This window comes from Macrobrachium rosenbergii, chromosome 11, assembly GCF_040412425.1.
Source record: "Macrobrachium rosenbergii isolate ZJJX-2024 chromosome 11, ASM4041242v1, whole genome shotgun sequence".
NCBI lineage: Eukaryota > Metazoa > Arthropoda > Malacostraca > Decapoda > Palaemonidae > Macrobrachium > Macrobrachium rosenbergii.
Genome location: NC_089751.1, coordinates 9,492,239 through 9,509,756, shown reverse-complemented (window position 1 = coordinate 9,509,756; position 17,518 = coordinate 9,492,239). Strand labels below are relative to the sequence as shown.

The following is a 17,518-nucleotide window of genomic DNA, read 5'->3' as shown; positions in this document are numbered from 1 at the left end:
GATTAATAGCTCTCCTAGGGCTGGCCCGAAGGATTAGACTTATTTTACGTGGCTAAGAACCAATTGGTTACCTAGCAACGGGACCTACAGCTTATTGTGGAATCCGAACCACATTATAGCGAGAAATGAATTTCTGTCACCAGAAATAAATTCCTCTTATTCTTCATTGGCCGGTCGGAGATTCGAACTCGCGGCCAGCAGAGTGCTAGCTGAGAACGGAACCAACCCTTCCAACGAGGAACTAGGGGCCTATATATATATATATATATATATATATATATATATATATATATATATATATATATATATATATATATATATATATATATATATATATTTACATAAAACTGCTGTTACAACCGCCAAGATGAATATTAGCCCATCTAAACAAAAATATCAAAGCACCCTCTTTCAAGTTCAAGAAGCATTACACAAACAACGACAGGCAGCATTCAGCAACTTGTCAGTCAGTCGAGAGAAATGGAGAATTGCACTGCTATCCAAACGGCTCTTAGCAACACCAGGTATTGCGGTGCACAGTGTCTGGGTTTCATAACCCTCCCATCAAGTGTAATAAGCATCGTCAACGCCGTCGTACCTTCGTCGTTGGCTACCAGATATCACCGAGAAGCCCCGAGAATAAATTCCTTAGGTCTTGCATCACCCAGTGACATAAAGTTTAGTTCTTGTTGCTATGTTGCCATTTATGTGGAAATGATTCTTGTATCTTGCAGTCTGTTGGGGCAGGTAACGTTGCAGCTTTGCATTCGTTGTTATGTAACTAAGTTTTTCATTGCCTATGGGTACTGGTCTTTATTGCGCAAACGGTAGGGTATTTATACATGCAACAAATAAAAGGGGCAAGTCAAAAGAAGTTTGTGGTTGTATATTTTATTAAAGAAATATCAGTTCATACAGTTATTCGACTAAGAATTTCCGGAAAAAAAAGATATAAACTGGTCTTCATAGAAGACAATCTCACTTGATTTGAGTACGATAACCAAAGGGTTAACACAAACTAGGATAAGAGGAAACAGAATTCTGACATTACAATAATTAATGTCTTGAATGAACAGAAAGAAACTACTTCAAAAAATACCGTTATAGCAGTACCATAGCTCGAAATAAAGCTGAACAGTTCTTCATCAACATTAGCCTGACCGTGACATTTGCTCGGGCTATGAAACATGACGAGTCGGTAGAGTTCTCGGCTAGCACTCTGCTGGCCCGAGTTCGAGTCTCCGACCTGCCAATGAAGAATTAGAAGAATTTATTTCTGGTGAAAGAAATTCATTTCTCGCTATAATGTGGTTCGGATTCCACAGTAAGCTGTTTGTTCCTTTGCTTGGTAACCAATTGATTCTTAGCCCCGTAAAATAAGTCTAATCCTTCGGGCCAGCCCTAGGAGAGCTGTTAATCAGCTCAGTGGTCTGGTTAAACTAAGGTATACTTTTAAAAGAACCAGAGGTTATCAGTGGCCCTTGTTAATGTCCTTGGTTTCTCCTCGGTTAATAAAGTACCTGGGTTAATCCAGGACACCTGTTCCTCAGCTGAAGATCAACCTCATATGCAATGATCTTTACAATTAGAAAGTCTTGCGCGTCTTTAACCTTAGTTGTTTCCTATAAGACCAGGCCTTTTTTATTTTTCTTTCTCTGGGGTATGTAGGGTGCTTGCGAATATCTTAAATGCAAAAGATATTGCATTGCAATCCGTTGTTTTACGTACCTTGCTGTCATATACCTGCTTGTATTGTATTTATATAATGAAGAAAGTGCATTTACATGACAAAGATGGGCTTTCATGGAAACAGTATTTTTTCAGAGTCTCAGCTCACCGGCTCCGAACTGTCCCTACATCGAGATCCATGCAAATCTGGATGTCGGTTACACAAATTACAATGTATTGCGTTCATGACATACCTTCCCAGGAAATTTCAACACTTTATACTTTATGCATTTTGATTTCACAATATAATGACATTTACATATATGAATAACGAGTGGGATATATATCGTTAAAATAGATAAAGGAACGGTCTTACTCCATAATTATGTAAATTATTGAGATACATGTGGAAGTTAATATGATGATTTACATGCGGGTCTGGTTCCAGTTCACATTTAAAATTCAAGTTAGTGATCATGAGTTCCTCGTCGTGCAAAATACTTCTCGGAAGCAACAGGAAATTGCACTGGCCTTTCGCCAAACGTGGACAGTTTTTCTCTGGAAAATCATTTCTACCATTCTACATAACCTTAGAAAATCAAATGCAGAATCCGCGCACAGACTTGAAAAATAACATTAAGGTGTTGGATTCATACGTTCATAATTTCATTATTTTATGCTTGTTAAATTAACCATAACGATAATCACAGACAAATAACATTAAAATTCTGCTGTTAATAATTCGTTCTTACTTCTTGTATTTTGGTTTCTAAGATAATATAAAATTTATTCCACTTTACTACTTGTTAATCTTTTACAAATGAGAAAAAAAGTAACAAAGTTTCATTAAACTGACACGTAGGTTCATTTATACAAGCATTATTGATTCATTTAGAAATTACCAATTTTTCCCACGGTGATGTTAGGTTTTATACAGCCTTTAAAATCCATGAGTGCTACCTAAAAGGTCAGGCTTAAATAGGTAAGGCATACTATTAGGAGTAGGTTTAGCGTAGGAATATTGTCATGAGAATGCTAAAAAAAATGTCTTGCAAAATATATCATTTGTGTTATAAACAATTTTCAGTCTTCTCTAAGAAAAACTAAGTTAAAAGCTTACTTACAGTTCCAGGGTGTTGTGGATTAGACTTCAACAGTAATGTTACTTTTAATGGTTTTCGAATATATTTAATGATATTTAAAGAATGAAAAGATTTACATTTACCATCCTCCCGATTGTGGAAAAGAAACCACTTGTTCCGAATAAAAGAACAAATAATATGTGCAAAACCAAAATAGCCGAATTTTTCCTTTCTATTTAGAGATCTTACAATTTTCAAGAAGTTCTTTTATGCGCCATGAATATATACTTGACCCCGGTATCTAGACCAGAAAGTGCCAATATCATTTTTTATGGCCTTCGCCCAATCTCCGCCGTGAATGGGAAATTATATTGACGTTCCACACACGCAGGATAGGCGGGGCAAGAAGAAAAAGGGCAAATATGACGGAAATTTAAGGGCATTCGAATATAACCACTACAGTTGTATTCACTTTGCAGGTATGCCACAATACTTGAAATAAGGAATTGCTTAAATGGCAACATTTCATACGCACACACACACATTATATGTGTATACAGTGTATATATATATATATATATATATATATATATATATATATATATATATATATATATATATATATATATATATATATATATATATATATATATATATATATATATATAATTTTATATATATAAGGTATGCTTATATATATATATATATATATATATATATATATATATATTTATTTATTTATTTGTATATATATATTTGTATATGTATACATATATATTTCTGACTCATAACACCACCAAGACTTGGTCTCCCGAGTGACAGGCCAAGGCGACACCGACTGAGCTACCAAGGCCTTATAAGAAGTTGGAACCTCAGTGCTCTGTGCCTGACGTGTTATTAACTTGGTAGGCCAATCAGTACTGCTTTGGCCTGTCACTCGGGGACGGAGGGTCGTTCTCGATGTGAGTCCGAAATTTATGTCTGTGAAACAGTGCTCACGTGTTCATTGTAATATCTCCATCACATTTCACGGTGAAGGGGTAATTCGAATATAACAGTACTGACTCACTCGCCGAATGGTCGAGAAGTTGGGTAAAATTCGCTGGCAAGTTAGGCTCCAGATACCTGTCTGGAAAAACTTCCTTTATGACCTTGGTAGTTAGTCGGCATCGTTCATTATTTTCATTATATTTTACGGTGAAGCGGTAATTCGAATGAAATGGTACCTACTGACTTACTGATGGGTCAGGAAGCTGGGTAAAATTCGCTGGTATATTAGGCTTCAGAAGCGTGTGTATGTACAGTATGTATGTAAGTTTCTGTTATAACAACTGATGCATAACAACTGATGCATACTGCTGGCTCTGTATTCCTTTGCCATGGCCATGATTAAAATCGTCTTTCCTCTTTTATTGCGACGCCAATGTTTTTGTTACTCACTAAATTCTTCCAAGAATTTTGACAATATCATAACAGCCATAAATAATCATCTCTCTTAATCGGAAAACATGAAAATATCTTTAGCGGTAGAGATGATGATAAAGGTAGCCTAATAATAACAATATCGACAATGCATGGTAATAAAACCCCAAACTCAAGTCTAGACAAAACAACTCAATGTCATTCATAGCATATACCCAGATCACAGTAATATTGATAAAAGTAGTATTAAAATCCACACAGTTGTACGTCGCCATTTTCTCGTTACTTATTACTTCTTCAATTATTTCTATATTTTTCTAGTTCTATAACCTGTTTCCCTACATATAGTCATTTCTTCCTGTAGAAACCTCATTCATTCATTCATTATCCCTTCTGGTATGCTCCATAAAGTTGTGTGCGTGAAAAAGAATATGATGGTACCAATAGCATTCAGGCTGACTCACTTTTTTAATACTATAATGTTGAATAAAATCGTTGATTCAACGGCATTTTTTTTTTTAGCTTACTTGTGTAGTGATATTTTTCTTTCTGCTGCTGGCATTTGTTATATTATATTTCGATATAATATAACTACTTGTGAACCTTATTTATTATAATGGGACATTTCAACCGCACAAACGAGGAAATTACAGTTTGTTTGTAAATCATGCGTGACTGGTCTGACATATCCTGAAATAGCATCATTGGCTTGGCATCCTCTTTAGGCCCTGTTGGGGTATAGGGTATAGTTCAATAATCGCGTCTGACAGGTTAGCACTTGTTGCCAGGGTTATGGGCAGGGGTACTTGGTGACACTGGCAACTCCTATAGGTCAATATAAGGGGGGAGAAGAATTATTTCTTTGTATTTATTGGCTGGCTGTTTTTTTTTATATATATGTTCACTTTTCTCTTTTTAGATACCGTACATGGCCTCCATCAGCCATAGTTTACTGCGACCAGAAGATTCCTCAAAGACCTTTCCATTTCACATCGACCATCAGTGTTTATTATTGATTGCCCTGCCTGTAAGTGGCAACACAGAATTTTAGTGAAACGCGTCTCGACCAAACTAACGTTAGAGGTGAGTCATATTTCCTTTTGATACCGTCAAAATTTCACACTCCTCTACAGATATTTATATTTTACTTATGCAGTACGGTTTTGCTGCCTTTTTCATGAAGGAATTCATCACAAATTATCATAAAAAAAAAATTGTCATTAGCTTAGATATAAAAAAAATGGTATTTTGAGCATCAAACATATTTCCTTTAAGCACCTTCAAAATTTTACACTCCTCTACAGAATTTATATTTTATTTATGCAATACGATTTTGCTGCCTATTCTTATGAAAGAATTCATCACAAATTATTATAAAATAAAAAGCATTTTCATTAGCTTAGATATAAAAAATGGTATTTGGAGCATCAAAGGTATTTCCAAATGGCTGCTACTGTTGAAACAATTTAAATACATCGATACAGCTCTCTCATTTGTTGTCAAAGGGGATCATGTTTCTTCCCTCTGGGAATGATTTGTTCTTGCAGTTTTACTTAGACTAATCTCTTATAGTCGATAAAAACTTTCACAGACATCCTTTAGGCGAAAAATAATTAAGGTAACCTTAAAATACAACATTACTATTACTATGTGATTTTCAGCGAACCCTTTTGAAAACATTAGGTACCCTAAAAAGTGAATAACTGCTTTAACTCCTACGTACCTTAGCACTGTTCGGTTGGTTGATGAAAGAAGTTTTTATGTAGGGCACTGGAATCAAAATTATATAAGTTTATGGTTAATAACATAGGAGTATGGGGAGAATTAGCACATAGCGATATTGTGTTTTACGTTTTCTTTCTTTAGGTTTGATAAAGATAAAAAATTTTGGCCTTCTCTAGATAAAGCCACTAGTTTCCTGCAGCTGAAAATAACCATTGGTCGTGATATGTCCAAGTAGATGTTAATCTCCATAAAAGAAATTAATGAATATCAGGTCTTTCGTTTGGGTGAGTTCGGGGAATTAAAACCAATAAAAAGGGAAACAGCAATAAATAACATTTATCATTACAATTTGGAAATCAAATTTTAACAGTGAATTTAAACCATTTCAATCGCAGATTACCATAAATGACAAGATTGCGCACAAATCAAAACAAAAAGGAAAAAATACATTGCTAGAACTATTCATAATAATTGTATAAAAACAGTAAAAGAATAACTATCAACGAAAATACAAAAAGGCGAACTGTAATCACCATATATCACTTGAGAATGGATTTCAAAAGTTTTGGTTACTGAAACAAATTTGGTAGGAAGCGACCCCTGGGGTCCTAATGTAACCCCTCATTAAAATTCCAAATAGCTTAACTTATGGGATAATGAAGGAAGTTCCCATTAAGGGAGCGACATAAAAAAAAAAATATTCTCCTGCCCTCAGGAAAACTTTGGTTGTTATTCACAGTATCGGCAACATGCAAACGAGTTGGGGTTTGAATTTATTTGAAGTCTGACAAAATAGTTCTCACCGTTTAGGGAGATAAAGAGGCAAATCAAAGACCGTATGATTTATGACGCGTTAAATCGTGGCAAATAATGTGATAGTTCTCAAGAGCTGTGTGTGTGCTTGTAACAAGACGTATTTTCGTTGAATGCTGCTGATGTTACTTAATAGCACTTTCACTGCATCACAGTCCCTTGCACCTTGAAACCTTGACTCTCATAGTCCTACCTACCTGCATCACTGTCTGGGAAGAAGGACTGGAGCGTTGAAATGGACAGTTGAAATTCTTGAAAGGGTTGTGTTTTTCGGGTGAATTTCTTTCTGGTGGAACATTTCTAATTCATCAGTGAGGTAAAATAAAACAAAAGGAAGTGAGTTTCTGAATTTATATTCGGGGAGAATTCTCCTGCTGTCTTGTGCCATGTACTTGCAACAACAGAGATTACTGTTTACTTTGTATATTTTGTATTATGTCACGTTTTTGGACAAATTTGTACTAGTTATTGTATACTTTTGTCAATAAAATAACTAACTAACTAACTAACTAACTATTTCTTGTTGAAGCCGGTTACGTTTTGGAGGTTCGAGTGAGTGAGTAGACTAGGTAAAACAAGGAGAGGTAAAAAGTCAAGTACAGCTTATAGTTTTACCAGACCACTGAGCTGATTAACAACTCTCCTAGGGCTGGCCCGAAGGATTAGACTTATTTTACGTGGCTAAGAACCAATTGGTTACTTAGCAACGGGACCTAGAGCTTATTGTGGAATCCGAACCACATTTTAGCGAGAAATGAATTTCTATCACCAGAAATAAATTCCTATAACTCGGGCCTAACGAGTGTAAGGCCACAACTCTACCGACTCGCCCAAGGAAGAGCTTACAAGGAGAGGTAGGTAAGAGAAATTGCGAAATGCCTTTCAGTGTCAGTTTTACCATTCTGATAAAAGAGCAAAATGATAGGAACAATAATGATAAACTCACCTTTGTGTTGGGGTTCAGAAAGTTGGAGAGAGAGAGTTTGATAGTATTTGAGCTCCTTGAGAAAAACCTATGAGCAAGGGTAGGGTGCTCAGGAATCAGAGGCCTATGCAGTGGACAGCTCTTGTGTTAAGGAGACCACGGAGCCGATTGAAGGTTTAGATATGTTAGTCAATGATTGGGGTGCTTTAATTCTGTGTAGCAAGAGAAAAAGTTTAAACATTGAGTGCAAAAAAAGAAAGGATCACTGATGACTTCATGATTACAACAGTATTTAATGACGTACTTAGTGTGAGTAAAAGTTGGTAGCCATGTAGGATGGCGTTCAAGAACTTGATTATTTATTGAGAATGAGTGATTTCAAAAAATAAATATTCATATGTATATATGATACAATACAATCGTAAGGAAATCAGTGTTACATTATCTGTTAATTAAAAGGAGATGAAAGAGTTAGCTAGCAACTGTAAATGGTGCAAAAAATTACGGGCTGGATGTTATGTAAATAAAATTGGAAGTAAAATGGCAGGAGACATTCGAAATTTGACTATGGTTTCAATTAAGAGAATGGACATTAATGGAAAAGGAAGAATTATTTGAACGGAAAAAGTTAACGAAAAATCGCTTTCAGTTGGAGATACATTAGGGGAATGAGCAAATAGCTGGAATGACCAAATAGGTGGAATCTTTAAAATGAAGTTTTTGTGGTATAGGCGCATAGGAATAAAAGATATAGGAAATGAGTGATATAGAGGTATACGAGAGCTTTAATGAGGATAGTTGCAAATGTAACAGAAAATGCAAAATGCACTGTATGAAATATTGCACTGTAATGTGTAAGGGAATAAATGTAGAGGCAATTAGCTAATAAATGAAAGAATGTGAGATTTTAATAGAAAGATATTTTCTAAGGAGAATGCAGTCCTGTACCGATGGTGTTTATAATAAAAGAGTGGAATCTTTATCTAAATTAGAGAAATATTATGGCAGTATCTGCGTAGTGAATGAAGGAGGCAAATGAAGACTTGCAAAATAGAAAGACGAAGGTTATAAAATTAATGCTGAGATGCGTAGATACACTGGCCGTTTATGGAGGTGATACTAAACTGAACGGCTCTCAGCAATATCAGAGCAACGTCTGGATGTAGAGATGGTTACATTTACCGAGTTAGAGAAATGATTATGCCTTTGTGTAATCATAAAGATGAGAAATGGAATTGTAAGAATTACTGAAAAACAGCCTTAGTTGCATACTTCATAAGACACATGGCGGAGCTTTGAATGAGGATGAACTCGAGATAAAAAAAAATTCTTACAGAAAAAATATTGCAACTTTAGGTAACTAATAAAATGTGTAGATCATTTTTTGGTGTTAAACAGCTGTATGAAGAGTTTAGAGTGCAAGGTTCAAGATGTCATTTCCACCTGAAAAAAAAAATTATTCTTTTTTATAGAAATTTGACATCTGCTGTGTTACTAAAGGATGCATTTCATCATATTTTTACTCTGCAAGTTCTTCTGCATGCGCCCTCTATTGGTGTGTATCCTATTAAGCATTGCGGTTATACATACGAGTATATGCATCAGCAAGCATTTTTACACTACTGTTCCAAGATCATGTTTCACAGCCCACGTGAGAAAGTCACAGTTGGGATTATATAAAGAATTATATTTACGCTTCAAGTATAAATGTAAGTTCTGGTTTCCTGAAGGCTAATTTTGATAAAAATTATTCATTTATACTTCATGCTTTGTTACTATCAAAGAAGTATTTTTTGCCACAGCCTTTGTGCATTCGAAGCAATAATCATTATAATATCATAATTTTTTTTTTCTTATTTTTTGGAGTTAAGTCTTTGGTTATCGTACGCCAATCAAGTGAAATTGTCTTTCCTGAAGAACAGATTATATATTTTTTTTCCCCGAAAAGTGCATGCAATTCCTGACTTAATAACCGCATGAACCGTAGATTTCATAGACAAAATATATACCTACAAACTTCCCTTGAATTGTCATATTATTTGCTACAAATACCCCATCTTTTGTGCAATAAGGACAGTGAACTATAGGGAAATGAAAGACCTTGTTATATAATAATGAGTACAAATCAGCAGTGTTACCTGTTCCAGCGGGCTGTTAGATACTAGAATAATTTTCACATAATTGGTTACATATTAAAAACAACATAAACACCTCACTGCTTCTTGTCACTGGGCTTGCCGGTGATATTTGGTAGCTAATGAGAGGGATATGAAACCCTGACACTATTCATCGCAATACCTGGTGTTGCTAAGGTCCGTTTGGATAGCAGTGGAATTCCCCGATTCTCTCGACTAAATGACAAGTTGCTGAATGCTGCCTGTCGTTATTTTGCTATGTTTCTAAAACATTAGATGATGCGCTATGATATTTTTGTTTTGTATCAGCTTGGCAGTTGTAACGCCAGTTTTTTGTTTAAGATAATATAATCGAACACACAGACGTGTACGAGGTGTGTTCAAAAGGTATCCGACCTTTGTTCATAAAAAATACTTGTATTCAGATACAGCAATCTTACACTAATTTCCTTCAAAGAAGTCCCTTGGGCTGCCACACACTTCTCTGAACGGTTCTACTACTGTAGGAAGCAGCGCTCAGAAGCCTCTTTTGAGATGGCGTGCAGCTGGTCTGTTGCATTCTGCATAATGTCTTCTCTGGACTGCAATCTGGTCTCTTTCAGGAGAATTTTCCGCTTGGGGAAAAGCCAGAAGTCACAGGAGCCATGTCGGGAGAGTACGGAGCCTGATGAAGCACAGGTATGTTGTGTTTGGCCAGGACACTCTGTGTTAAATGTGAAGAATGGGCGGACGCATTGTCATGACGGAACTGCCAATTCTTCAGAGAGAGAGAGAGAGAGAGAGAGAGAGAGAGAGAGAGCAAATGAAAAGTTCTGAGAAAAGCTGGCAATTTAGTTTGTAGGTGTGACTTCTGGCTTTTCCCCAAGCTGAAAATGCCCTTGAAAGGGGCCAGATTTCAGTCCAAAGAAGACACCATGCAACAGACCAGCTGCTCGCCATTTCAAAAGAGGCGTTCCATTGCTGGTCCTATAGTCGTAGAACCGTTGGTAGAATTGTGTGGTAGCCCAAGGGGACTACTTTGAAGATTAGTGTAAGATTGTTGTATCTGAATACAATTATTTTGTACGAATAAAGGTCGAATTTTTTTAACACATCTCATATATATATATATATATATATATATATATATATATATATATATATATATATATATATATATATATATATATATATATATATATATATATTATATACACACAAACACACACACACACACATTAGATATATATATATATATATATATATATATATATATATATATATATATATATATATATATATATATATATATATATATTTATTTATTTATTTATTTATTTATTTATTTATTTATGTGTGTGTGCATGTGTGTATGTATTTGTATGCGTGCAATCGTGCTTATGTGCAAGTAAGCGTATCTTACTAATAAATTTCATGTGATGGGGAGTATAACAACAAAGCAAAAACAAGAGGAACTCTATGGTAGTAAAAGCAGGGCCCCATTCGTTAACACAGAATTGGAATCCAATACCTAAATACAGGCCTGCTATAAGTACAGAAAAAGACTGCGAAAAGTAGGGAATGTCTCACTTTAGAGAAAGAAAAAGACCTAAGGCTTCCAGTGCTAAAGGAAGACTCCAGCGGATCTGAGAGGATTATCCCTTAGGGCTTGAGAGGCATTTATATTCCTACGACCAAAATGGCTCGCAGTATTCCAGCAACGTCAAGGAAAATAGTCTTTATATGATCAACTTATTTAGCTGATGCAAGATATGTTTCATACATACGCTAGAGGGATGTTCATCACGTTTCCTTCTCCAGAATATTATTGGAACTGTGAAATTGAATTAAAACATTTTAGGCTCTGTTTTATATTCCGGTAAATATTACAGAAAATACCTACGAATTAGATTTTACAAAAAAAAATTCATATATATTATTATATATATATATATATATATATATATATATATATATATATATATATATATATATATATATATATATATATATATATATATATAATGCTGAACAACCTGACGCTGCCCAGGATAACGCTGGATGAAAACCGATAAACTCTCTCTCTCTCTCTCTCTCTCTCTCTCTCTCTCTCTCTCTCTCTCTCTCTCTCTCTCTCTCTCACCACCCACAGTGTTCTTTTCCAGATAGTAATAGTCATATGTATCGAAATTAGGTATGATAAATTCAATAAAGTTACTAAGTCTACAGGCATAACCAGCCCTGTTTCAGGGAAGCCTTTCCCTCCCCACCCCCAGTGCTAGTGATATCTTACCCCCACAGTGCTGATCTCTAGATAGCAAGTCGTACGTATACCATATTTGGTTGAAATTGTTCAATGTATTTCAGAGTTATGATGGCACATATACACATACATAAGTACATCCCTTATATATATATATATATATATATATATATATATATATATATATATATATATATATACATATATATATACATATGTATGTATAAATTTCTCTGTTACCACTTACATAGTTGTTTATATCATTCAGTTCTCTTCTCCAAAAGTTTTGCGGCGTGATCATTATGCAATTTGCTCCATGACTTATTTAATATTTGATTTACACATCCTTTGCTATTGTAAATTGAGTTCATAACAAGTATTTTTTTACAGTATTTTTTTAAATACTCCGAGGACTCTTGGCTGTAAAGCAAGCTGGGTAAATGTTATTACTAAACAGTAGAACAATTGAGTGTTTTGTCTTATGTGTTCCTTTTTTGTTATCATTGTCTAATGTAATATAAGTATATTTTGATTTATTTCCTATATTCTTAATTACATCATTTCATCATCAATATAATAAAGCCTATATAGACATAATGCTCTTGAAAACAGAGATATGGTCAAACTAAAAATACACACATGGGGAAACATTTTGTCTTGTTATATGCACTAGATTTTAACACATTCTACCTCTAACCTCTCTGCATACAACAATCTTTGAAAAATGGGTATAATATAATAATTTTCCATTTCCACAGTTTATCTGATAGGTAACACCGATTAATTTAATGTATGTTATATTATGTGGAATAGCATTGGTTTATACTCTACCCTAAAAAATTTCCTGGTATAGATTACTTAATACTGGTGATAGGGGAGTTCTGATAGTCAAAATAGAATTTAGTCAAAACTCTGAAGTTGAAATTACTAAAAAAGATGGAGTGTTAACGGTAATAATAGAAAATTGTCTTAATAATCTTGAAGTATGGGGATGCATGCATGATGAAGGTGTAAGGTAGTGTTTGTGCGGTCGAGGTTCGACACGATGCTTACAGACTTTCTCAGCAGGTGTATGAGGAGATTAATATTGTGCAAATTTTCTTCTTAGGGAATTTATGCTTGATTTCTCTCTCTCTCTCTCTCTCTCTCTCTCTCTCTCTCTCTCTCTCTCTCTCTCTCTCTCTCTCTCTCTCTCTTTAGTGCCACCCGCGTTATGGGAATTGCTTAATGATACCGATATGCAGTTCCTAAAAAATTTTTCAAAATTTTACGGGTTTTCTTTTGTCCAGTGGTCCATCCTGATTAAAGGTCGGCTTCATCTGTACCAGCCAGCATCGTCGTTTCCGCACCTGGTTTTTTTTTATTCCATTAAGCACCTTACCCTCGCTTATTGACAGATGTTTAGCCTAATTATAACAATAATAAAGCTGCCCGACAGATGGAAATTTACAAACGATTCGCACAGTGAATCTTTTTCGGATATTTACAAGAAATTTCAGCACTCCATTCATAAGTTTTAGCTGATCAGGAGACGAGTTTATTTTTCATTTCTCTTTTTGAAATGCATTTCAAGTAGCATACACCTATTGTGTTCCAAATTTCGAAGCTGTAAATTTTCAGAATTATTCATGATTAATATCTGGAGTAGAATAAATAAATAACTAGAACATATTTCGAAATGGCTGTGGGAATTATTTTAATTGTACATTATCAGCCATTCTTTATATTGCTTAATCTTAAGTATAAACAGTAAGAAAACTAGTTGGACTACTGTTCTAGACTTACGAAATATTCGTGATTGAGATCAATGACACCTTTCTCCCCATGAAAGAACATCCTGTCGTTATGATGATTTTCCGCTCAAACTTTTTAATTGCAAAATCAGCATTCATATCTTTATTTTACAGCTACGCCGTTAAACATTTGAATATGAGCTCGTGAACACCAAGGTCTTTCCCAAAAGCAGCAAAACAAGGTCTGTAAGGAGACCCCTCAGTATGCATACTAAGGTCATCCCTTTAGAATGCAACCCGGAGCCGAGTCCCAACTCAACTCTTGACGAACAGTTAATTAGTTTGGAGATAAAACACGTTGCTAATTGTCATGGGGAAGTTTCTAATTATACGCTGTCATTATTTCTTATACGAATAAGTTTACAGTATAAACTTTGTTTAACATTTCTGATTTAAAATAAGCGTTCAACAGTTCGCTGAAAAGAAAACTGATTTATTCTTTCCCTATTTTAAAACTATTCGCACTATTTTCGTCATTATTGCCATTAGTTTTGCTTATATCATTTTTTTTTTTTTATTCAGTCAGTAGGTTCATTTTGAAAGACCATTGCATTGTTTATTTCAGACAGTCCCATGATTATCGTGATGTATATACAAAAAGATCAAATTATCGACAAACGACTAAGTGTATGAATACGAATTATTTTATATATATGATCACTTGTTTTACTCTAAATGGCCTAAGAAATGAGATATTTAGCAGTGAAAGTTAATTTTAATTAACCTGAGTTCCCTTTACGAGCTAATATTGCGGTTGGAAAATTATTGTTTCGGACAGTTTTCTGGTTGGGTATTTTACTTTAGAAATTCTCTTTCGTAGATTAAATTCAAGTTTGTTGTTCGCCTATATGTTTCACGAATCGAGGGATATTATCTCTTAATTTCCTTCCTATAAAAAGTATTTAATTTTTAGAGAAAACATATTTGCAAATTCTGACCGCTATTCTGTTTTTAAAATGAAGTTTCATGATGTTTTCTATTGAAAAATATGATAAGAATAAACACTCAGATTATTCTTGTATTACACAAATGCATTTGCCATTGGGGAAAAGCTTTCAGTGTGACTACAGCAACATAATACTCCAGCATAACTTTAGCAAACGTAAAACAATATTCGAAGTTTGGTAACACTGCCATAATAATAAAAAGAAACGTATATAAACAAATATAAACTTTACCATAAACCAAAGAAATTCACAACTACCAGAACCTGGTAACCCAGGAGACGATAAAAACCTGTCATTTCTTATGAAAGCGGGTTTTATTTAAAATGAAAATTAAGTGTATTTTTGCATCCCACGATAACCACAAACCTACGTATGGAGACGAAGTAATGCCCAGTTGTTTCAACTCTGGTATACCTAAAAATCCTCCTCTTTCAAGTCTGGTATACCTAAAAATCCTCCCCTTTCAAGTCTGGTATGCCTAAAAATCCTCCCCTTTCAAGTCTGGTATACCTAAAACTCCTCCCTTTCAAGTTTGGTATACCTAAAACTCCTCCCCTTTCAAGTCTGGTATACCTAAAAATCCTCCCCTTTCAAGTCTGGTATGCATAAAAATCCTCCCCTTTCAAGTCTGGTATACCTAAAAATCCTCCCCTTTCAAGTCTGGTATGCCTTAAAATCCTCCCCTTTCAAGTCTGGTATACCTAAAAATCCTCCCCTTTCAAGTCTGGTATACCTAAAACTCCTCCCCTTTCAAGTTTGGTATACCTAAAACTCCTCCCCTTTCAAGTCTGGTATACCTAAAAATCCTCCCCTTTCAAGTCTGGTATACCTAAAAATCCACCCCTTTCAAGTCTGGTATACCTAAAAATCCTCCCTTTTCAAATCTGGTATACCTAAAAATCCTCCCCTTTCAAATCTTGTATACCTAAAACTCTTCCCCTTTTAAGTCTGGTATACCTAAAAATCCTCCCCTTTCAAGTCTGGTATACCTAAAAAATCCTCCCCTTTCAAGTCTGGTATGCCTAAAAATCCTCCCCTTTCAAGTCTGGTATACCTAAAAATCCTCCCCTTTCAAGTCTGGTATACCTAAAACTCCTCCCTTTCAAGTTTGGTATACCTAAAACTCCTCCCCTTTCAAGTCTGGTATACCTAAAAATCCTCCCTTTCAAGTATCTAAAAATCCACCCTTTCAAGTCTGGTGTACCTAAAAATCCTCCCTTTTCAAATCTGGTATACCTAAAAATCCTGCCCTTTCAAATCTTGTATACCTAAAACTCTTCCCCTTTTAAATCTGGTATACCTAAAAATCCTCCCCTTTCAAGTCTGGTATACCTAAAAATCCTCCCTTTTCAAGTCTGGTATACCCAAAAATCCTCCCCTTTCAAATCTGGTATACCAAAAAATCCTCTCCTTTCAAGTCTGGTATACCTAAAAATCCTCCCCTTTCAAGTCTGGTATACCTAAAAATCCTCCCCTTTCAAGTCTGGTATACCTAAAAATCCTCCCCTTTCAAGTCTGGTATACCTAAAAATCCTCCCCTTTCGAATCGGGTATACCTAAAAATCCTCCCTTTTCAAGTCTGGTATACCTAAAAATCCTCCCCTTTCAAGTCTGGTATACGTAAAAATCCTCCCCTAGAAGCCTATTACAGGAACCTGATACCAACTCCAATGACGTATGATCGACTTCGTGGAAACTATTAGACTAAAGAGGCTATTCTTGGTGAGGTGAAGCCAGACACCTATAATTCCAATTATTTCCCGCTTAAGGGTTAATGATATTGTTCTAGATAACCTGAAACACTTTTCAGAAAGATAGCTGAGGTTCCTTCCAAAGTAACTCTGAACACTATCTTATTTTTTTTCAGCAGTATTGTTTCCAAAACTCGAAATTATTCGATATGGCGCCTGTTCCAGATAGTTACATAAGTTCAGATAAAATGAATAACGATCATTCTCCGTCCCTGCAGTATTATTTAAAAGCGCTTATATAAGGTTTTATATATGTACTTTGATTTTGATGAGCCTCAATAGAAAACTTGAACAGATCCGTAAATACTGACATCAGCAGAGCAGAAGATTGAACTTAGCCGTAACTAAGACTTCACTAGTTAGACAACGTTGTACTTCGATCCTTGATTCACTTCGCTTATATAATGCTGTACTCTATGACTCTTTGCACAACAAGTAAATTATATACCATCTAACGCTTCAAAGGATAAAATTATTGTGCATAGTGCTTGTTACTCATACAAAGGTGCTCGTATTAAGGACACCTGTTTCAGATTTTTTTTTTACCATTTACCAGATTCTTTATCCATCATAAATGATTACTTTAGATAGAGGTTTTCCCAAATTCTGGCAACTGTGAACATCGACTGAAATTTTCATCTTACTTATCATCCATATGCTGTTTCATTTTGCATGAAATTAAATGGCTAAGCTACCCCAGATTAGGTATTTTTCACTATTCTAAAATTCCCCTTATGCGCTTCAAAGAAACAACACATTACTCTTGATGCTAGTTTACATACAGTCTACCGTACCTCTAGGTAATTTGATGTGGTTATGTATTTTGTATGCGTTGAAGACAACATATCGTATTTTAGCAATGTTATATCTCCGGTAAACTACGAAATTTAATGTTACATCTCTGGTAAATCGAAATCTTTTCTATTAAGCAGTAATGATAGGTGTGATATCAGGAGTTTAATAACCGTAGAGTTAATTCTTTACTTACATTTCCTTCTGCACAGAAAACCTAACG

The 17,518-nt window shown here is 34.9% G+C and overlaps 1 long non-coding RNA gene across 1 annotated transcript in view; it reads left to right on the top strand.

The window, feature by feature from the left end:
• LOC136843127 (uncharacterized) overlaps window positions 1–17,518 on the top strand; it is a 569,863-nt gene that overhangs the window by 202,745 nt on the left and 349,600 nt on the right. The window contains exon 2 of the long non-coding RNA XR_010854456.1: window positions 5,092–5,255. This is a non-coding gene — a long non-coding RNA (uncharacterized lncRNA). The remainder of the gene's footprint in view (window positions 1–5,091; window positions 5,256–17,518) is intronic.